We start from the raw sequence: 23,089 nt of genomic DNA, 5'->3' as shown, positions 1-23,089 counted from the left end.
ACTCAATATTAAACTTATAACTTACGAACAAATACTAGTATTGTTTAACTTTCTAATTCATAATATAAAGGAGTGTTTAAGGGACATATTTAATTTTTTCAATGATTAGGATGTTTAGTTTAATGAAAAACAGGTGCCAGAGTGCATTAAAATAGAGCTTGTTTATCATTTTATTGGACCCCCTTACAGAGATCCAGGCTAAATACCTTTACGTACTTGACAAGAACAGATACATTTGTTCTTGTTCTCGAGGTGGCAAGAACAAGAAAAAAGTTTTTTCTGGCCAGGACATTTCATACTTCACGAGAAACTCAACTGCAGAACTCCTGGGAAGTCCTCATAGGGCCTTCCCACTACACATCTCATTCAAATTAAAATTTCTGACCAATCAAACAATAGTTTTTGGGCACCACACAAGAAAAAAAGTTCTGCCCAGATGATTTGTCAAGAACAGAGAAATGTGTTCTCTCTCCCAGGGCTGCAAGAACAAAATGTCATTCTGTTCTTGCAGCCCTGGGAGAGAGAACACATTTCTCTGTTCTTACGGCGTCTGTATTAGCCTTTACCCCCAATGTCCTAAAATCCTGGAAACGTCCCTGCTTACCCATTACTGAGTCTAAGAATCACACAAATGTTTTAGCCAGTTGGGTTTGCTCATGGGGTTTTTTATTGGTCAATGAATGTTAAAAAATAAATAAATAAATAATGTCATGCAGCGAACAGAATTTAACAGGAAAGAAGAGCAGCCCAGTTTGTTCATCATACGTTTGTGCTGGTAGGAAATCCATTTGTCAGCTATGCATGTACATACATGTACTGTAAAGTGGAAGTACAGCGTGTGTCTGGGGAGTGGAAGCAGAGGCACAGCTCGGATATATTCCCCTGCTGTATCTCATGCATGAGATGATGGAAGAATAAGAGTTGACATGAAGACAGGGTTGGTGGATGCCAAACACTGAGCCTGATGTTTGGTGAACAAGAGATTTTCTCAGCCAGGTACAGTAGGAGGAAAACCCTGCAAATGCTTTGCAAGAAACCCCAAGATGTCTGAGAGTGTGTAAGAGTAGGTGGTGATTGACTGAGAAAAGGGAGGCAGCCTGAATGACATAGATTGCTCCTGAAACTGTGAAAGTACAGTCTCAGCTGAAAGAGCTCAAACTTGATTGATGGCTGCAACGTGTCCTGGTTTTCTACGGGGTCTAAAAAAAATACGAGAATAAGCACCAGAATTGTTTGGACACATTTCTTACACAAGTGTGGACATATTTATATTCTCACAAGCTCAAATCGTAGTCGAAGGTGACATGAATCAAGAGACAGAACATGTTTACTTTACTACTACATGTCAACATTTAAGCGAAACTACCATAATTCTGTAACTTTAGTCAAAGTGCATCTCTGTATCACAGTCCTGGACTTTTGTAAGTTTGTTCCAAAGAAACGTAGCTCTACCTGCATTCAAAAAGATGTAAACACTGAGCATATTCCAAGCAGCAACACCATTCTCTCAAAATGGATTTGGCAACCACATTAGTAGCATAAAGGGGAAAGGGTTGCAGCACCAGCATGCTTTTGAACCACAACTTCTACCAGGACTCTATGATCAAAAGTGAGAACAACAGTCAGAAGTCTATCTTGTGAGAGCAGATAAGACTTCACATTCATTTCGTTAATATAATGTGCTGATTTATCATGCAGAAAACAGCACGCAGTCGCCAGAAATTATTGACAATTCTGTGGACATTAGGCACAACAGGTTTGTAACAACAGTTTAGTATTCAATCCTCATTGGGATGCAACCAACAGAAACACATAATGTTAACAAAACTGCTGGTTATCTAAATTAAGCAGGAAAAAAAAAAATCTTCATGCATTTTATGCCCTAAAATTTTGGAATAACTCAATTGTCCTCAAGAGAAAAACAACAGCTTTACTTGTTTATTCAAAAATCACTTTGCATTTTCCAAGTGACCTCTTGAGTAAGTGTGAGAATAATGATTATCTTACCTGAAAGCAACATTACGTAGAATTGTTGTTTTTGTGATTAAGCACACCAGCAGTTTCAGAGTGCAATTCACTTCACTGCTGTTGTCAATATGAGCAGCTGTACTGTACATTTGTTATGATTTCATTACTTATGATCCAAAAGTCGATATAACTTTGCTAACAGCAAGTGCAGCAACACAAGCCATATTTAGACAGCTAATATTACTTACTAACATCAGTCCAATAACAAGAAGGCCAGAGAAAACAGTTGCATCATTTTGCTTTAAAGAGTGTAAGAAGTGTTCAGGGAGGGTCTTACTGGTAAGCTGACCTATACTATCATTAACGTTTGAGGAAAATATAAGATAATGCTTCACTACTGCTTTTGTACTACACGGTATCATAACCCACAGATTTGAACTGTAAATTGTATGTCTTCTATTGAAATACCAATTGTAAAAAGAGAACTATAGGTTTACTGTGAAGCCATTTTAGTCCATGGACTGCTTCTCTCTAAATATATGGATTAAAAACCTTAAAAAAGCCTTCTCCCATTGTACAGGAAATGCGATTAGCCTGCCTAGAGCATGAAACGTACAAATGTCTGAAGTACATCCTTGCCATTTCACATTCAAAAAAATACTCTAGACTGTTGCACACATACCTTGATGCACAAAAACCACAAATATACACAATACAAATATTTATGGAAATTTCTGAAAATATCCATGAAAACGAATTAATGTCATTGTCACTGTGAAAGCTGCTGTCAGGGACAAAACTATACCTTTCATTTCCATGCATCTCTTGAACCCTGCCAGCTTTAAATCATTCAGCCACACAATGACCACATGCAGCCGCGGTACATTTTCTAATATGATTGTTTCCAGCCAAATGCATATCGCCCATCCACAACCACCCATTTACTCCCCTCCTTGATATTAGATCAAGTCTAGCCCAATGTGGTAAGCTATTTGATGGGGATACAAAATTGTCTGCCTCATCCATTCCCCGGCTTGCCCAGTTCCTAGCAACCAACAAGATTAGACTGTCTGTTTCTCCGTGGTTTGGAAAGACCCAGAGTGCAGGCAGATACCCTAATCACATTATACAGACTTAATGCATGCACACCAGATAAACACATATGTCCCTGCACACACACCAAACCACACACACTTGCACAATATTGATAAAGTCAGTGATTCAAAACAAGATGTGGCTACAGAGTATATTCTGCAATCATCCTATATTAGAAACTCAGAAATGTCACAGAGGGTAAGCCCACATCAATTCACTTTACTCCCCATTTTATTTGTAAAATAGATTTTAGCCGCGGTGTAAGGCTGATCGAAATTTGTAGATCATACTGTCACACGAGGACACAATATTTTAAAAGAATATTCGCTAAGCCTGTGGCTCCTAAAATCCTTTCTCTCACTTTTGTGGAATAAAAGGGTTCCCAACATAAACACACAAGAACACACATACACACGCGCATACATCCTTTGCTGTGATCTTCTGCATAGGATTAATTTGCAAGATTGTCTGAATTAACAATGATTAATGATAACATTAAAGTTATACAACAGCACCTAAAACATGACTGATGTTTTTATTGGTGTGTGTGAGGAAAAGCACAATCTTTGTCTTACCTTATTGATCTATGTCTTTGCAGCAACCAAACTGCCATTTTTTCCGCTGTCAAAAGCTCTGAATGCAGAACATCCACCCCGACCCCTCGACTTCTGTACAAGGAGACCAAGTTGTTATATACATCAGAAGAAATTATTACAATTTTATGAAACATTAACCTTCACAGCAAAAGAGCAGAGGCAAATGTTTGCAACTAAATTGATCACGTGAGGACATGAGTCATGATCCATCTGATTCATCTCAGCGGGAGGGAAAGATGAAGTCAAAACCTGCTTATTGTCTGTTTTACTCTAAATGGTACCAAAATTTACAAAATCATCATCATGCTACTTTGAAGACGACTTGAAACTAAAGATTCAGGCCATAAAATTATTATGAGAAAGTTTGCTGAGATAATTAATCAGATGAGTAGGGTCATTTTCTGATTGACTTTCAAACAAACTGACTTCATTATGCAACCCTTGGAGTCGCCACCTGCTGGCCGTTTGGAAGGATGCAGGTGTAAGGCTCTGCTGCAATGGCTTAAATTATGCCACTTGGTTAAAGTCTGCACGAGCCTCATCATATTGTGCTGTATTTGTCTTTGTAGTTGTAATATTAGAGCAGCCTTTGCATTCACCTGGCTGTCCTTTCAAAAACTTAAGCAGAGCAATGCACTGTGGGGTCGTTTTAATATTGTTCATCTCAGCTTGGCAGAACCATAATAATTTAAGGCATTTCTTTACAGCACTACTTTCTTCATATATAAATGCTGCCCTTACTAGGTTTTGTCAAATTTAGTTATTTTGTTATGATTGTTATTCTTTTCTCATATAAATATATTTATTTCAGAAAAAAGATTGGCCTATTTTATTTCTTCGGCTTTATTCAAGAGATTTTTTTATTTAAATGTGCACTTTATGGAGCTTTGATTTGAAAAAAAAAAAAGGTACTCCTGTTGTTATTCAGTATTTATGTTCACTTAAATAAACGGTTTCAATTAAACTACTTGTGACATGTCATATTTGACATTGACTCGACACAAAATATTCTGGAATGCAATCGATCACAACAACTAAAATATACTACTCGTAACATTTAAAAAGAGTATATAATATTTCTTTTCCAAACAGATTTGGGGCTTTAAGTGTGTTTAAAAAAGTAAGCTAGGCTAGTGGATCAGTCATATCAGACATATTGCCTTTCTCTAACAGGATGTTCTGTCTTCCTTCACTCTGTCCTGATTGATGGCTGAATAGATGGACGTAGCCTTAGTAAGGTCCTTGAAGACATATTTGTGATGAACGGCTGTAAAAGTAAATGAACTTGAACTTGAAATTACCACCCGATCAAGTAACCATTCAGTCATCGGTCTTGATTTACAACCCAACCAGCCCTCACAGATACTACATCAAGGATCATTGTGTGCAACAGGGCAGTGCAGGTAAACATCCAGGCTCAGCGCTGCCAACATTACAACATCAAGAAACTCCAACCTGAGCCGCAGCACGCTGTAGCTGCAGGGACAAAACTGCATTACGGACGATAACGTGGACAGTGATAGTGAGATAAGACAACAAGCGAAGAGAAAAAAGAAACATGATGATAGATAGATGGGATTACTGTCAAATAGGCTGATCCACTGCTGGGTAAAATCACCGTGTGTGACAGGTACCTGACAGAGAAAAGACAGGCAGCCGTGCACACACACCAGACACACATAAAGCAAGACCCATAATACACTAAAAGCGAATATATTCAGCATCATATAGCACACACAGAAAGTCAACTTCTGAAAGCAGATGTTTATGATGGATGTCATTTCACTCACTCTGCTCTCTGTTGCCAGGAGTAACCATACAGTAAATTTTCGACCTACAGGCAATTCATTAGCATCTGTTCAAAGCACATATGAGCAAGATCCTTCATCTCAGAAAAAAAAGAAGGCAAAAAAAAGGAAAAAGATTTTGTAGTGGACAACATATAAGAAATTTGAAGAAATCCAAAAACAAGAGACTGACTTTTTAAATATTTTATCCTACAAAACAAGATTATGTTGTTATACACTCACAGGCCATTTTATTAGCTACAGAGGTATACCTAATAAAGTGCCAGTATGATCTTCTGTTGGTTGAACCTGTAGTGTGTTCTGCATACCTTTCTATCATCTCCAACCAGTCTGGCTCAGACCAGCCCGTCTAGCACCAACAACTATGTCATGTTTGCATGCACCTTTCTTCTCCATTCTGATGCTCGGTTTGAACTTCAGCGGATCGTCGTCACCATGTCTACATGCCTCAATGCATTGGGTTGCTGCCATGTGATTGGCTGATTAGAGAATTGCGTTAATGCACAGTTGCACAGGCGTAAATAATAAAATGGCCAGTGATTGTAGATACCCTGCTGCCTGCTACAATCCCAGTTCCACAACAGTTGGGACATAATGTGATGATTTACTAATTCCTTTCAGACATATATTCAACTGAAAACTGCACAATTACAATGTATGTTATATTCAAATTGATACACTTCTGTTTAATGTAAATACACACACTGAATTCTGAATTTGGTGCATAATTTTTTTAATTATGTTTATGCATTTGTAATGAGGGTTATATTTATTTGTATTGTCTGTGTGAAATGTTACACTAGAGGAGCACAATGGAAATAAGCCTTTAGGGACTTTTACTGTTTTAATGACTGCAGAGCTTTCTGTCTGTCTTTTATGTGTTTTATGTTTGTTTTTTTATTATCAAATAAAGTTTTACTCAGTATAAAACAGGACCTTTGCGATTGCTTGATACTGCTTTTAATTCTGCCACTACAGTATCTGTATGAGCCGCTGGCAGTGGTGACACACTGCGGTTCCAGGCAGGTGCTTCACAGTTGATTCTCCGCACTGATCAGACACAAAGATTAAGCGCTGCATCAATCAAGCAGCGCTCCATCACACACCCGTCTTCACTGCAGTACATCTCAGGGTAAGAAACATTAGCAGTCTGCAACATACATATTCATGCAACATACATCTTCCTAATGGAAAGAAGTAGCATTGCTTTATCATTTGCAGACCCCCCATAATGTGGTACAATCACACTCAACATTTCAGTGAATTACTGATTCTGCAGGTGATTTAATGTTTAAGGTCTCGTCACACCAGAAAGCAGCACAGCAAAATTAATCTTTGGGCAAAATATTTGGTTCTACAGGTTTGGTGATGTATTGCTGACGAGCTATCCACCGAAATGTGCTAGTGTTCGTCAGTCACTCTGATCTTCTTTCTACTTAATCTGTACTGTGCTGTTTACTCTTACACCATGGTATTTTATCATTAACAGTTCATAAGATATCTCACAAAAACTTTAGGAAAAGTTTAGTATGATAGTTTACAAAATGTATCTTTCTATTTAAGTCGCACAGTCGCTGTTTTAAGCATGTGGTTAATGTACTAAAACTAGCTTGGTTAAGGTCAGGAAAAAGATCAGTGTTTGGGTGAAAATAACTACATCCATAACTACTAGATGCAGCTATGCATGTGAAATGCCAGATGGAATATATTGCATCTCCAATTGTAGTTACAACTTGGATAATGACATGAACACAGCAATGATTTGCCCTTGTGACCAAATCCACTGATAAACTCCAAAGGCCTGGAATGACACTGCAGTGAAATCTAGCAGTTTTTACAGTAAATGCTGTTGTGTTTTTATCAGCCAGCTGACAGTGGGGGCCTGGTGGGCAGCTCTGTCAAGATATCTTACTCTACACCATGTTTTATTGAAACTTGCTATAAATATTAATTTTCTAGAGAAGATGGATCCTTGTATTGTTGATGACCCCTGACCTTTCCTCTAGCAACCAATCACAGTTCTTGTGTTCTCCAAGTAGCATCCCTGTAGACGCTGGAGCTCCAAAGTGTATTTTTGGAAGGCACATGTTAGCTCCACAGCACAGATCTACAGAGGCTTAAAGCTTGGTTGCCATGCCATAACCCATTTAAATGTAGCTTTAATCCCACCTGTTGCGAAAATAGTTTAATCGTCTGAAGGCTTTTCTCTATACATCTTTTGGTGTACTGAACAGTAGAATATATATATTTTGATCATATTATTTGATGGCTATACAATCACTGGCCATTTTATCAGCTAGCAAGGTGTACCTAATAAATGGGCAGTGTAGTCTTCTGCTGCTGTAGCTCATCCACTTTAAGCTTGGACGCGTTATACCTTCAGAGATGGTCTTCTGCATACCTTGGCTGTATTGAGTGGTTATTTGAGTTACTGTTCTTTCTTACTGGCCATTCTCCTCTGACCTGATATTTCCTCTTTTTCAGACCATTCTCTGTAAACCCTAGAGAAGGTGTGTGTGTGTGTGTGTGTGTGTGTGAAAATCCAAGTAGATCAGCAGTTTCTGAAACACTCAGACCAGCCCGTTGGACACCAACAACCATGCCACGTTCAAAGTCACTTAAATCACCTTTTTTCTCCGTTCTCATGCTTTGTTTGAACTTCAGCAGGTCGTCCTGACCATGTCTACATGTCTCAATGCATTGATCACATATTTGCATTAACGTGCAGTTGAACAGGTGTACCTGATGAAGTGGCTGCTGAGTGTCCATATTATTCAGGAAAACAGCAAAGTGAAACAGATTCATATGGGCCTCAGCCTTGGAAAACAATCCATCATTTTTTTCCCCGCCAAATCTAAATGCCATTATTTTAAAAAGTAGAAAAAATGAGCCTGCACCCTTTGGCCCGTTCTTTCATGTTAAGTTGCTCATACTTTTCCCATCAAACATTTTGACATTCAATAGATGCTCATGTAATAGCCCGCAGCCTGCATTGAAATATATCACAGGCAAAATGAAAGTGGGGACGATGTCCGTAGGTCATCCATCATCGCTACCTGCTGTATCACTCTGTGAAGTCAGCAGCTAAATATCTTTCAACAGTGTCGTGTTTTCGTTCTGTTATAATATCAAATTGCGAACATTTTATACCCAGTTGGAGGCATGTTGAACTTGGCCTCCTCTTGCATATTGCTGTCTGCCAAATGCTTGCTGGGTTGTGATTGCATTCATCTTTAATAGAGAATGGAGAGCGCAGAGGCTCAGCGGCTCATCATAATGTTGCTATGATGGCATATTTTACCAGCTGATATAAAAAAAAAAGCTTCTGCTTTATGCAATATGAACTGTATAACATGTGAGTGATGATTCGTCTGTATAATATCAGCAAAATGCCGTTACAAGCTGTAATGAATCTGAGGAGATTTAATGAATCCAGCAAACATATATTTCCTGCGACGACAAAAGGTGGCAGTTGTCTTCGTGTGCAGGGTGTCGCTTCTTATCAAGGAGCCTTTTCTTGCCTTCATTCTGTTGTCAGCTCTGTCGACAGAATTTCATATTGCAGGAGTAAAAAAGGGAAAGCAAAAGCAAAAGCACTCCTCTCCCTGTCTAATCCACTGGGCTGCAACAGTGAATGTACAGCGGGGTGGAAAAGATAACTTCTCCCAGGGGAGCCTGCCAGGCACAACTCTTGATCACCGCCTCCCTTCATCTTCCTTCCCTCTCAAATTTATGAATAAAAATGCAGTCAAAGTTTACCCAATAGCTAAACACTGTTTTATCTGTTGCAGCTTAGAATGGAACTTTTAACTCCAAAGGGATGCTGGACTTTCTACATGCCCTATTAAGTGGATTAACACAGTGTGTGACAACAGTATCATAGAAGTGTTATACAGGCCAGTGTCTTCAAAGCCACCTTTTTGTTCCTGCAAGCCAATAGACAGTCTGACAGCTTAATCCTACTTAAGGAATAAATGAAGTCAAATTTGGTTGGATGAAAGAATGAAATGCTGAAAAAGACACAGAAAGGTAATGCTATAACCTCCAATATACTGTAAATTTACCTCAAATGGCTTTGTTTTTCCTTTTATCAAATCAGAAAACAACGGGACCATCCGACATGTTGTCTTCCCAACTCTTCAGACACAGACATCTGGTCAGTGCTCCTTGGCATCAAATACAGATTGACAAGGCAGCCTTTAGCCCACCAAGCTTTCAACTAACTCCAATGTACTCCAACAGACGTTAGACATGTAAAAGGGCCAAGAAGGATGTTAGGGGTGGGCTCAAAGGTCAAGCAAATCTCGGACTTTGACCCAGGAGACCAGTGTTCGTGTCCTGTGTGAAGAGTCATTGTTGTTCATTTAAACCCTGTTGTTTTTCCTAATATAAACCAAGTAGGATTCCTGTGAACATGAAGATTTATTTTGAAAAGCTATGCATGTAACCAGCGGAATCTGACACTTGGATCATCAAATCACATGGATAACGTATGATATGGTAACGTAGCCAGTGAATACCTGTGGGGTGGACATCGAGGTTGTGCCAAGTTATAAGTATCTAGGTGTATACCTGGATAATAAGTTGGACTGGTCCCTAAACACAGACGCTCTCTACAATAAGGGGCAGAGCCGCCTCTTTTTCTTAAGGAAGCTCAGATCTTGTTCGAGTCCATCTTTAAATACCCGGATCATCCTCTACACAAAACCTTTATGGACCAAAAAAACAGCAGTGGACGGCTCCTCTCTCTCTGTTGCAGGACGGAGAGACAGGAGATAATTCTTCCAGAATTACCAGACTAACTGAATTTCCCCTCGGGAATAAATAAATTGATTTCGATTTGATTGATTTGATATCCTACGAAATAACGGCTGATGTTTTAAACATGCCAGTAATGTTGTCATACTGAAGTTCAGGCAGCAGGATCACTTGTTTAAGGTTAGGAAAAAAGATCAGGGTTAGGCTTAAAATTGCTGGATGCTATTACCTTGGTGTCACAGAGCATGACTCTCCTACCAAAAGGAGACAAACAAGACTCTCCTGCATCAAAGCCCTGGGTTGCTGGAATCTACCTGCACTCTCACCTGCCTTTCTGCAATCTGTATGCAACATAAACAGCCAAATTCTGACGGACACCTACATAAACTATACATTTAGAGCATTACTATTTGTAGGAATACTCAACAAATACAGCAAGGTGGCCCATTAAAAGTGCATGATGAACAGTTCCATAAATTAAAAAAAGACTGTCTCAAAATATCCAATTTACATAACAGAAATGTTGAATAACCAAAGATACAGGGTACACTTTCATTTCTGCCAAGCTCTTCCTCATCTTTCAGTTTTGCCAAAACAAAAACCTCAAATGGCTCATTAAAGCTAACTCAACACACATTATCTTCAAAAAACCAAAGCAAAGCACATTCTTTAATGGTAGCAGACACCTTATAATTAATAGCACTCAGGGGCTCCACAGTATGATCTGTATTGATGCTCTGACTGCACTGACATAATTGACAGAATCTATCTTCCTCCAGTAGAGAGCATGTTCACATTTTTAGTAAAAATGACACTACTGCCAAGTATAAAAGAAATAACTGCTATTTTACCATGGACCAGTATATCAGTAATTCTCTGTTGAGCTCATTTGAGCCTTTAGTTAGTGCAAATTCCTCAACTATCTTCCCTGTGCCCTCTGGTGCTGCACTGATCTCACTCATCTTTTCATGCATTCACAGCGGTCCGCTCCTCCCACACAGAGAATTTGACGCTTATTAAGTTCATTTACAGGACCGGGGGGTAGACTATGGCTAGACATCCATTTTATAAATAAAGACGACTATAATCTTTTAGTGCAGAACCTGAATTGATAAGTATTCTGGCAGCCAAGGTCACTGGGAGGACAGAGCTGCCATAATGTAAGTGGTGATTTGTTACACTTGTGGCAACCCTTTCAGAAAAACAAAACTTCAGAATTACAAGCCAATTAAATAAAGGTCTTCTGTATTTCACCTGCTTCCATTCCAAGTATTCAATCTGTGTGTAAAATCAACACGTTCATTATAATGAGGGGTCCAAGGTGAATGTGGGTTTGGTTTTCCTAATCAAAGTCAGATTATTTTTGCACTTGTATGATTCATAAAGACCATCTCCTAATAATTTATATCATTATCAGCCTCCATCCAAATCCATAATCAGCTGACCAATGACTGATGAATTTACCTTGACCTTTATATAGCCTGCAGATAAAATCCATGTGGAGTATTGGCGGTGCCAGATCTGAGCTTTGTCAAAACAACAGAAAAGCTATTTGAGATAGAGGAAAAAAGTCTTTACAGAGCGATACAGTTTAAGTGACACACAATATAAACAGTGAGGCAGCATTGTCATACGCAAGGAAATTGCTCTGAACACAGATATTCAGGACTCTTTTAATTATTTTCCATCCCACGTCCAACGTGCAGAGATTCAGAGGGGCACTTGGCCTTGAAGACAGACCTCCCATGTATTACAATGACCTGTGCTCCAGCTGCCTCAGCTGTAATATAGATGTGCCCCATGGGAGTGTCCTGGGAATAATCTACACCAGTTCAGCTTGCATTTTAGTGTCTTCTTGCAGTTTGACGTCTTACAGCTAAGACTAAGAACAAGCCTTATGGAGATGCTTTTTAACTCTGCATGAATTCCACTGAGGTTTTTTTTTAGCACCACCAGCAGGTCAAAATTTCAAATTATAACACAACAGAAACTGAGCTGGTGTGTCTATGGATCCATCTCCATCTCTGACACCTGAAGAAATTATATGGTTGAAAGCTTCAGAAAAGCTAGGGGGACTTGATTAGTTTGTCAAAAAAAAAATAAAAATCAAAAATGGAAACCACAAGGACTGTTGACAGGATGTGAACAGTCGTCTCCAGAGTCAGTCAGTCTGTTTGTTTGACCAACCATCCACTCAAACCTCCTCAAAGTTTTCCAGTGTCACAAAAACATTCAGCCTCATTCACCAACTGTTCTTAAGAAGACATTTATTCCTAACGCACACAGTTTAAAAAAAAAAAAAACATTGATATTTTTTCTTAGGTAAAAAAAAATATATATATATATTTTTGATTATTTTGATTGAATTTTACACTACAATATTACAAGAATCAAATCAAATTTTTTTTAAATCATTGATACATTTTAAAATTATTATTTTCATACATTTATTAAGCAATATGGTATTTTCAATTAAATAAACACTACATAAATGTTAATTGAGAATCATGCTAATACATAATTAGTGATTGATCATGCAATTTATAGGCCTAAAGCAGTGTTTTCTTTCTATAAATGTATTTTGGCTATATTGGATAACACAGTCAAAGACACGATGTGATGCCATACAGCAAATAGCCGCAGGTTGAGATCAAACTTCTTAGGACATTTCTTAAGGATAAAATGTATTTAAAAAAACATACAAAAATATTTGCAAATGAGGCCCAATGTGCCACTTGCATCTTTTCTTCTGATGACCAATAGTGTTGTCTCCACAGGGAGCTGGGCCATAAACATCCACATCCAGTGGTCACTACCTGCTGGTTAAACTCTGTGGCTGTTCCATCATTGTTGCTTCACAAGGCGTTGACACAGCTTGTGTTCTGAGCTTAAACAAGCATGGTTCAGTGATCCGACAGTAAAAAGATGCAGCTGTGAAGACTTCCATCTTGTCACAGATTGACGCCTTTCTTCATCCTTTATATTTATGTATGTTATTATCACATTTTGTCTAATGGCATGGCAGCACACTTCAGTGCTCCCAGATTGTGATGCACATTTATATGAGCATGGGCACAGACACAGAATATTTTATGGGTGTGTATCTAATGAGGAGAACCTGGAGAGTGAGCGACGCAGACAAAATATGTCATACTTCACTGGCTGTAGTAATTAACAAGAGTTTGACCTCTGCACCTGCCAGCTCCACTAATCTGTAGAGCTGCAGGTTGGTAGATGAACCTGACTGTATAAAAAAAACTCCTTGTAATTAAACTGGAAATGTCTTGATGTGACATCTCGTCATCAGTATTTGGCACGTTTTTTCTATGGAAACTGGAAAAACAAAAAGATTCAGTAATGCAACATATTTTGCCAACAGCTCGTTTTTTAAATGGGTTTTGAAGCATAACAAGGGGTAAGGGTAAGTCCCACAATAACAGAAAGAAAACTACCAATTGAGGCAGCAACTCCTGTGTTCTGCAAGTTAAAATTACTGTTTTTGTCAATAGAGTCTGGTGGCTTTGACTAGACTAGATAACAGCCGCAATCCCCGCCACATAAACTTTTCTGACAGCGAGGTAAAGTGTTAAAAATATTCTTAATATAGCGTACACTTAAAGCTGGTTTAGTAGTGTGCAAAATATATTCTGCTGCTGCCCCGTCCACAGCAGTACAATGCTTAGGTTCTGCGGTATCTACCTCCTGTTGGTAATACACTGACTTCAAAACATCCAACTATCATTTTCAGCCTCTTTCAGATGTTGCAAAGTCATGTGTGTTTCTTTGAGGAATGCTCACTTATTCTTTTTCAAAGTGGAAAAGTCCAATGTCGAAGAAATTCACAGTTGGCTCTTAGTCGGGCATGAAAGTTTTCCAGTTCAAATCAAGTTTAGTACAAATTACAGATTCGCTCTGTGAAAAGTCTACAAGCCTGTGGACGTATGTTGAGACGTCAACAGTGACTCACAAGGTATTTTTATCTGCCACCTCTCTGTTAAAGACATGTGCAGTGAACACTGAACTGAAGCTAAATATTGTGCTATTTAGTTTTCTGACACCACAATCTGCAGCTTAATGTTCTCCCCTTTTGATTTTTTGGATCAATTCAGCCATTATGGCACTTTTTTTGTTCCCTGTTGCATTGACAAAGCCTTCTGCTCATAAACAATGCTCTAACTGGCTTCTTTTTCATATCAGCAGTGGCTCATGGGTAAGATTTGCCAAACTGAGAGAAAATATATGAGAACTTAAAACCATAACATAAACCTATAATATTGGTAAATGTAGGGATTACTCTGTTTCTAGGTTAAGGATGAAAAATCTGGAAGTGGGTAAAAACACCTCTGGCACCCTGTTAGGTATGACATATTGAATTCTGCTGCTTATTTTATTTAAACTGACAGCATCCAGTCAACATGCTGTAGGTAAAGTGCTGCACTTTGATCCTGTTTACATGAATAAAAGGTGAAAATATAGATCGACTCTGCAGGTAATCTGTTAAATGGGATTTTCTAATGGATTTTTATTTTGTAAAAACAAAAGGTTTAAAAATAACTTCATCAGACATTAAACGATCTGAGAAGCATGTCGTTTTTTGATTTAAAATTGGCTCCTTCACTTTATTTTGTTCTTATGGTGCTTTTTATAAGCAAATATAATCTCCTTGTACGTGTGAAATTATGATTATACCACATTTTAAACGTATTAAGCTGCTCTCTAGAAGGTGGAACAAGACATGCGTTTAATATGGATTAAGATATTGAAGACTATACATATATGTCTGTGGACACAGAATCTTCCTCAGTTGCCAGTTTATCTGAAAGGGGCTTTGTTGATGATACCACCCACTAGCAATATTAAACAAGTGGTACCCAAAGCGCTGCATAATTGATATATTAAATATAACTGGCTGCTCTGATGTTGTCATTAAATTACGAAAAAGTAAATGTTCCCATGTCAAAATACTTGTCTTCACAGAACACACGGGTAATTCTAAATTAAAATGAACTCTATCTCAAAGTATTAAGATGTTACAGTGTTTGGTAAGTTTTATTTCTCATTAACATGCAAATGTGTGCAGTCATGAGCTCCAGAATCTAATCATTTCCTCTGTAGGTGGAAGCTGTGGTGGCAAGCTTCTGTCATGTTTTACACAATAACCCCTGATGTCAAAAACAGATTACATTGTAAAGTGTGCAGATATACAAGTGTTCAACACTTTCAAGTCTTGTGGCAGCAGAGGTCAAAATCCCACTTTTTTTCTCATCCGACATTAAATCAGCTCTGGCTAAAAGCAAAAACAAATAATGTCATTTACAGGACCTGTCATCCCCCATGAGGATTTTCCACTCTAATGAGAGCCACATAATGGGATTCTGGAACAAAGCATGCAATCTAATTGTTCATTCAAGCACTGCATAAGCAGACAAATTAACACTTTTGTCCCCTGACACTATTTGTCCCTTCCACTACAGTAATGTAGTGCATAGGGTGCGACGCCCCCACCTTCTGATGGTGGTCAAGTTTTTGGAAGATTAAGCAACATGCACACAAGCACATTACACATGCTGCTTTTAAATTGTTGTGTTCGTCATCTAGATGTAAGCAAGATGAACAGCACTAAAATCCACTGTGCCCATATTATTTTGTCTTACTCCCTCTTATGTCAAACATGTTCTGCATCGCAGTGGAGCCGAAAAAATAGCTTACTTCTTACTATCATCTCAGTTAACATTTTCCAGATAAGTTTATGGTCTCTATCAGTTCCCCAATGCAGCATTGTGATTGACAGGTTGCTACAATTTGAATTCCTGAAGCACCTTGCTAACCAAGCAGGCTAGTTTGCGCTAGCATTAGCTGATAAAATAGCATCCTTGGGGCTCACAATCTGGTTCTGACAATCCAAGATAGCATCGGCCAATTTGCCAATACTGAGGCTTCAAAATGGTAGTCCACAAAACCAGGGCCGGTTCTAGCCCATTGGCTGCCCTAGGCGATATTGAGATTTTGCGCCCCCCCGAAATCTCGGTTTTTAGTTTCCTTTAAAAAAACGATTTTGTTGCCTGTGAAAGACAGCTTGTGGATTAAGCTAGCAGGCTAAACGATAGCCCACATGCATTCTAGAAATAGCTAATGCTAGCGGAGTAACGTTATGCAGTGATAGCTAGCTTCTAATGAAACGTCAACCATGAACAGTGAAAGAAAACACAATTTTAATTAAACTTTAGAACTAATGTCTGAGATGAAAATACATACCTCTATACTGTGCTTTCTTCTCCTCCTCCTCTTTTCTTCGTTTTCGCCCCTGTGCACCAGACAGTTTGGTCCTTTTCATTTTGCTAGTTGACCTTCTACGACCGTTAGCGTGATCTAGTTCTAGTGTTTTGTGACTTGCAACTGCATCGTCATGACGAGTGACGACACCCATGCACGTATCATATTTTATATAATATAATATTACATTTTCATTCGAAATATGGGTTGGGGCATGTTCATTTAATTCAATGAGGGTTTTATTGCCCATGCTTTTTAAAAAATGTTTCGTTAATCAATGTTGTTAAAACAAAGATGTATGCTTAAGGGCGCCACAAGGGGGCGCCCTTATTGCCAATTTGGCGCCCTAGGCAGCCGCCTTGGTGGCCTGTAGGAATAACCGGCCCTGCACAAAACAACTGGCTTTAGATCAATATTGAAAGCCTGAAAGAAAACAGATTTGCTATAGCTGCCATCAGAAAGTGCAAAGTTGCATCGGGTCATTAAAGATCTTTAAATGTCTTTGAAAAAGAGAAATACAACTTTAATAAAGTTACTGCGTGTATGTAGAGCTAAAACGTACCAAGCATTGCTGCATATCATGAACTTGGCTCCCAGCTGGGAGGTGACTGCCCGGTCAGCCTCCCTCAGTGGGAATTGCCTCTACAGTTTTGCCTGGAGGGAAGTAATGGAGCTCGTGTGGTGCTCCTCTTAACTGAGCATTGTAGTGGCCACTTTGACAGCAGTCATCACTCAGAAAAATCTCATGTCCCTGTCAGCTGTGTCTCCTTCATCAGCTCTTTTAACACTATTATGGTCAACAGAGCGGACCATTACTATAAAAAGCACTCTGACATGAGCAACAAGCTGCTTAGCTGTGCTGTCACATCATGCACAAATGTGTGAATGGGTAAATTAAGCCTCTTTTCCCCCTGCTTGACTGTGGTTGAGGCCAGAGGCTGTTTCCTTTAACAGTTTTTTTTTTTAAAGCCCTCTCAGCGTTCTTTTGTAAAATCAAATTTACTAAATGTGGCTTCATGCACAAAATCATGTGGAGCCATGTGTTACTAAGGAGTATCTGCTTTATATTGTCTGCTGTTTTTGCTCTGAGCCAAGCATTTGCCGAGCTAATGTAAGTTGTGATCAGCCCACACAAGCACTCTGATCAATGGACACTACAAAACTGGTGGACTCGGGACGGCAGGGGAAGGACTGCTGCCCCTTAGCGCCATCCTATTCGAGGAAGAACACTGCAAAAAGGACCCTTGGATGCCTCCATGGTAGATAAAACACGATAATGCCTGCTAGGGTGGCCTAGAAGAAAGTGGATGGAACTTAAGTGGAAGTTATCTGTACTGGATAAAACCATAGACTGCATAAAATTGTGGATGTAGTCCATGACGTCCTCATTGGTTTGTGGACTCCAGTTTTGGAGCCTCCAGTTCGACTTTTTAGCTGTTGTCATATTGTGCATGTGCAGAAGATTGGGAGTCAGAATGAAGAATGAAGTTTTTTTTTTAAACTGTGGGAAAGGGTCAAAGTTCAAAGACAAAAACACAGCTGTGTGAGTGACATGTCAATCATGCTTAATCGTCTAATTTAGTCTAAATAGGAAATTATTAACAAAATAAACATCATGCTGCACTCAAGAAGACTTGAAACTAATGATTGAGACCATAAACTCATTAGGAATGCTTAGAGGTAATAAATCAAGTGAGAGGTAGGGTCATTTTCATATTGACTTGCATACAAAGACTTTCCAACCAGTGGAGTCTACCCCTGCTGGCCATTAGAAAGAATGCAGGATTAAGGCACTTCTGCTTTGGCTTCACTTATCACACCCAGAGGTGGCTTCTTTGGCGCAACCCTAATAAACAGTCTAAATGGAGGCATCTGCTAGCCAATACTTAGTATATGTACAGGATTGGAGCGAGACCTCTGGAAACTCAGACAAAAATATAACTCACTGTTGTTTTTATGTAACAAATCTATCAGTGTTCATGCATAAACAAGGAATGTTGAAATAATGTGAAATCTATTTCAAGATTTTCAGGCTTCAGCAAGATCACTTGTTTTCTGTTTGAAAGTGATAGTAGAACAAACTGACCTCTATGCAAGCATGCCTGGCTTGAAAAAGTACTAAACTCAGTAACATATTTTTACAGAGGGCTTTTTATCAATAACTTGGACGGGGAAATGTTCACCCTTTCCCCCTCCAATCCATCGTTTCAAAAACAAATTGGTCGATATGTCTGCTTCAAAATGTCGCTTCAAGCTATGACTGTGATGAAAGGCAGGGAGTTCCCTCAGCATATAAATGATTATACACAGTGGGAACAACATATTTTGTACAATAAATGACAACGCTGTAACCTTTTTTAACACTTTTTCAGCGACTGTCATCATTTTCTCCCTGAGAAATCACATCACCTGGTTTATCACCAACAACAGGATTCTCTGGAGCTTTACATGATGTTTTTCAGTGTTTCAACACATTTCAAGGCACCATAAGGCACCATTAATTATTCTGTTCATGCTCTCAAATGTAGGACTCACTCAGTTTTAGAGTAAATCAGCCCCTTCTCAAGAAAGATCTTGGTACAAATAATTATGTTCATTTATGACTTTCTTTGCCAGGAATTATGTAATTTGTGATTCTTTGCAGAAAATTAGGTAATTATTGCTGTCAGTGCTGTCAAGAAGGCACAAATACATTAAATTACACCAATCACTTTTTCTGAAATTAGGATTCACAGCAAGACTGGAATATGACACCACTGTAGGGAAATATGACTCCACTTTATTACACTCCTGTAGTTCACAGCACTGTTGCTTCTTACTGGGCTGTACCCCACAGCTATCCAGATGGCTCATGCATCTGTAGTGCAAAATAGTGTTACAAGCAGCTCCTCCACAAACTGCCTAATAGAATCCTACTGTTGCCCTGAATACAGGGATAAACGCAGGCAATGTTACAGTAAATTAAATATTAATGCTGTGAAGGAGTCCATGGCAGGACAGACTATCCCTTGTTCCTTTATCTACAAAAAATGCTTTTAAGTTTGCATTCCCTGTGACACTGTGAAACATATTGGTTAATTCATTCTGGTTAATTAGCAGAGAAACAGAAAGGATGTGTTGCAGATAGTTTCAAACAGAGAAGTTGGATGCTGTAGCTGGGTAACACTGATAATACAACACATTAAGAAAAAAATGCCTTGGACATTACAACAACTTAATGATGGCAGTTTCCAGTTTCCCTGACCATGGCAGCTACATGTCGAAGTATCCTTGAGCAAGATACTGAACCCCAAATTGCTCCCAACCAGTGTGCCCAGGTAGCCTCGGCCACCAGTATGAATGTGTGCGTGAATAGGTGAATGAGCTTAGTGTGTAGTGTATAGCGCTTTGGATAAGAGCGCTATATGTGCACCCCATCCTTCATAACCTTGTTGATATACTGCTATTTATTTCTGTTATTACAGACAAACTCAGCATGTATCCAGCCTTTTGTTTTGCTGTCCACATCTCTGATTTTTTTCAGCAATACTAGGTCTGATGTTGTACCTATTGACTGCTGTTTCCCTTGTTAGAGAAACAAATTGACAAATTAGAGCTTTGTAGGTCATGAATAGGGACATCATTGCCCTGTGTCAGAGCCAGAATCAATCCTTGCTCCCACTGCGCTGTCCAAACAGAACTCTGCTAACATGAACTTTGAAACACAGCAGGTCAGTCTGATTGTCAGGCTATGATGAAACAGTGCTGTGGCTAAAGGGAAAAGGTGGTGTAAAAGGAAAGGACATGAATGCATTAAAATCAGTTTTATCCTCTTGGGAGCATGAACATGCTCAGCAAATTTCATATACATATCCATATTAGATTATGTTATGTTGTTGTTATCTGTAAGCTAGAGGGATCCTTTGAAGAGCATGAATGTGCTTTTGAAATTTAAAATATGTAGTTTTCTGCTGCTAAAAGTCTCCCAATTCAAAGAATAACAAAAGACTGACTTTTCTGCTGACGGCGTGAGAGTGAGATAATTTTCTTCATTGTATAACCATTAGGCTACAGGTGAAATGACTCACACAGAAATAACATTCCAACAAGTTAATGAAATTTTACTCATGTTACATTTAATAGATTTATTCATGTTATGTCCTTATTCTACTTAAACAGAGCTCCCCATAGAATAAGATTGTATTTGTGGGGCTAGCTTACCAGTTTTTGAGCAAACAAGTTAAGGTTAGCCAGCTAGCTGTCACTTACCGGTAGCTTTTCTGCATGGATTTCGTGTTGGATTCCTCATAATGTTAACTGATACAATAATTTGAGAACACCAAGCTAGCTATTTAACAGCTAACTTACTTCGCATTTATTTTATCCACTCAAGGCAGTTCTTTGCTATGTTAGCCAGCAAGCAAATGGCCCATGTTAGCAAGAAAGCTAACAGCCAGCTAAAACTACAATATCACAATATCTCACATGCCAAGGGTTGTTCAGACTGGGTAAAAAGGATTTTGTTGTAAGCTACTCCCCGCTGTATTCAGTGATTGTTAAACTCTGAACAATACCCATTAGTCATATACTCATCAACATTGGGCAGCGAACTAAATGTCTTCTTGGGCTTAGAGCGCCTTGGGGGTGGAGGTGGTGAAGAGGTTCAGTCATTGTTGATGAGCTCAGCTTTCTCTAGAGGAGCATTGATTCACTGCTGTTTAGGAGACCTAACACAAACAGAGACTTAATTCCCAACTGGTGGAATTTATTGTTTTGGAAGCTCACCAACTATTGATACCAAGTCTATGTAAGGGGTACTAATGTTGATGGAGATCCTAGTCCTAGGCCCTAGTGTGGTCTGCTAGTTAAATTCACTATCCTGTAAGCCTGGAAGACTTTGGGTTCATTAAAGGGTAATGAAATAGCTTTCTTTATTCCACTCTTAATGTAACTAATTCCCTCTACAGCCATAAAAGTGTGTATTAAAAGAAAGATTCTTTATTCATTTTCAAACTGTGTCCTCAACTCTAAAATAATTAAAGGGAACTACCTGCGGCATGCACCTGAATAATTTGTCTGAAAACTGGAACTCAGAGACCAAAGCTTTGATTCCTTTCCAAACTCAACTCATCCCCCACAGCAGATGAACTTTCCTCAAGTGAGACAGAAAAGCCCTGCCCTTTCCTGGATTGGAGCTCCTGTCTGCCCCTTTGCTAACCTCCTCTGGTCCCACTGGTTCATCCACCGCTTCAAACACCTGTTACACAGCTGAGCTTACTCCACTCACATAGTTTCATCTTCAGTGCCAGTAAAGATGTCTATTTCAACACACATTATTAGAGTTGAGACTGTCCTCCCAAGAACAATGATAAAATTTGCTGTACAGGAAACATCATTTTTTACAGGTCTGAAACTCGACGGGGGAACAACGCAGCTACAAATGTAACAAATCTGAAACAATAAATTTAGTTTTATTCGGTGTCTTTCTGAAGAAGAAATTAATATGAACTAGTTCATTTTTTGTAACTGTGAAGTTCAAACTTCTGTTCAAAATTCAAAATTATGAAAGATGAATGTGAAGTAGTTCATTTTAATCTAAAGTATACTTACACAACACTGCATCAATGTCTGTACGATATTTCATGACAATCAGTTATAAAGTTGCTCAGATATTTTTGGACCAAAGTGGTGAACTGGCCAATTAAATTAAAAACTACTAAAAAAGCCACTGCTGGATCTTCCCACAGCTTATCTGCTACATTTCAGCCAAATCTATCTGAAAGTTCTTAAGAGGATGGAGGAGGTGTTAATTAGAGTGGCCATAAGTACAATTACAAATCCATAAAACTAATATTGTTTTCACTGCTCATGTAAATATCAAAGTGTGAATGAAGAAAAAAAGTGTGTGTCATTTGGTTCCAACGACACAATGCTTCAGAGCCTTTTGAAGCCCACACGCTTCTTTTTTTATGTTGCGGTTGTTGAAATGTTTTCATCCTGACAACATTTCATCAATCCAGGAAATGTGAGTCCCTTGTCACTTGGCATTTAAAAAGGACAAAGGATGAGATCATGCCATATATTGTTTAGTTCACTACTCAGCACTTCTACTTCTTGTGCAATAAGATGAAGTTTAGTTTAAAGAAAAGGTGGTAAATCATAAGCAGAGATGAAGTGGGTCTTGCTTTCAGCCTGGGACTTAAACAATGGGACATTGCATACTTCATTGTTAAGAAGAGGAGATGATAAAATTACTTTACCCTTTTTTAAATGCAACAATTGATTTATGTCCATACCCTTTTCCATTACAACTACTTAACATTTGCACTTTGCCGCCCACTTGCAAAGAATACAGATTATTTTTAGTGCACTTGGCAGGAACATGCTACAGTGTATTTGTTGCTTTTTAAAAAAAAAAACAGTTTCTTACCCTTTTCCTTTTACTTGTTGCTTTTGCAGCTATTAAGCAGGACATGAGCTGTCCAGCTATATGAACCACAAGTTGGCCTAACAAAGGACTGTAGGTCCACAGTATGGGTCCAAGACACTGCAGGCCTGATGGGAATGTTTCTGAGTCTCCCTTATCTGATTAGAAGCAAACTTTGCTGTTGA

The 23,089-nt window shown here is 38.8% G+C and overlaps 1 protein-coding gene across 1 annotated transcript in view; it reads left to right on the top strand.

Annotated features, from left to right (window-relative positions):
* The window catches only part of doc2b (double C2-like domains, beta), a 130,163-nt gene that overhangs the window by 35,803 nt on the left and 71,271 nt on the right, over nt 1–23,089 (top strand). The window lies entirely within an intron of this gene.

The sequence above is a fragment of the Centropristis striata genome, chromosome 15 (genome assembly GCF_030273125.1).
Source record: "Centropristis striata isolate RG_2023a ecotype Rhode Island chromosome 15, C.striata_1.0, whole genome shotgun sequence".
Lineage (NCBI taxonomy): Eukaryota > Metazoa > Chordata > Actinopteri > Perciformes > Serranidae > Centropristis > Centropristis striata.
The sequence above is the reverse complement of the archived record's forward strand: the minus strand, read 5'-3'. Positions and strand labels throughout refer to the sequence as shown.